The sequence below is a fragment of the Plasmopara halstedii genome, assembly GCF_900000015.1.
Source record: "Plasmopara halstedii genome assembly, contig: Scaffold_1211, whole genome shotgun sequence".
Classification (NCBI taxonomy): domain Eukaryota; phylum Oomycota; class Peronosporomycetes; order Peronosporales; family Peronosporaceae; genus Plasmopara; species Plasmopara halstedii.
In genome coordinates this window covers 1,190,392-1,190,703 of record NW_020188126.1, presented here as the reverse complement: position 1 = coordinate 1,190,703, position 312 = coordinate 1,190,392, and positions in this window count along the sequence as shown.

Below are 312 nucleotides of genomic sequence, written 5' to 3'. Positions count from 1 at the left end.
GCAGGGGCCATTGGCGTGTTACGCAGTATTTGGTTCCTGGAACCAGGTCGATCTCATGCCGCACACTGCGGTCCGGAGGTAGGACTGAAGGCGGGTCTTTGGAGATGGCGTCTTGGAATTTCTTTACCAAAGGATACTACGGATCGACAAACCACTTCATGCGTTCGGCACTCTCTTGGTGTCCTCAAAGACAGCTTCATCCAGAAGCGATGACGAGTTTAACTCCTCGTCTGATCGTACAATGACCACTTCGGCCAAATCGCCTGCATTCAAGGCATTGCCGAACTCTTCAAGGGACATCTCGTCCAGCTT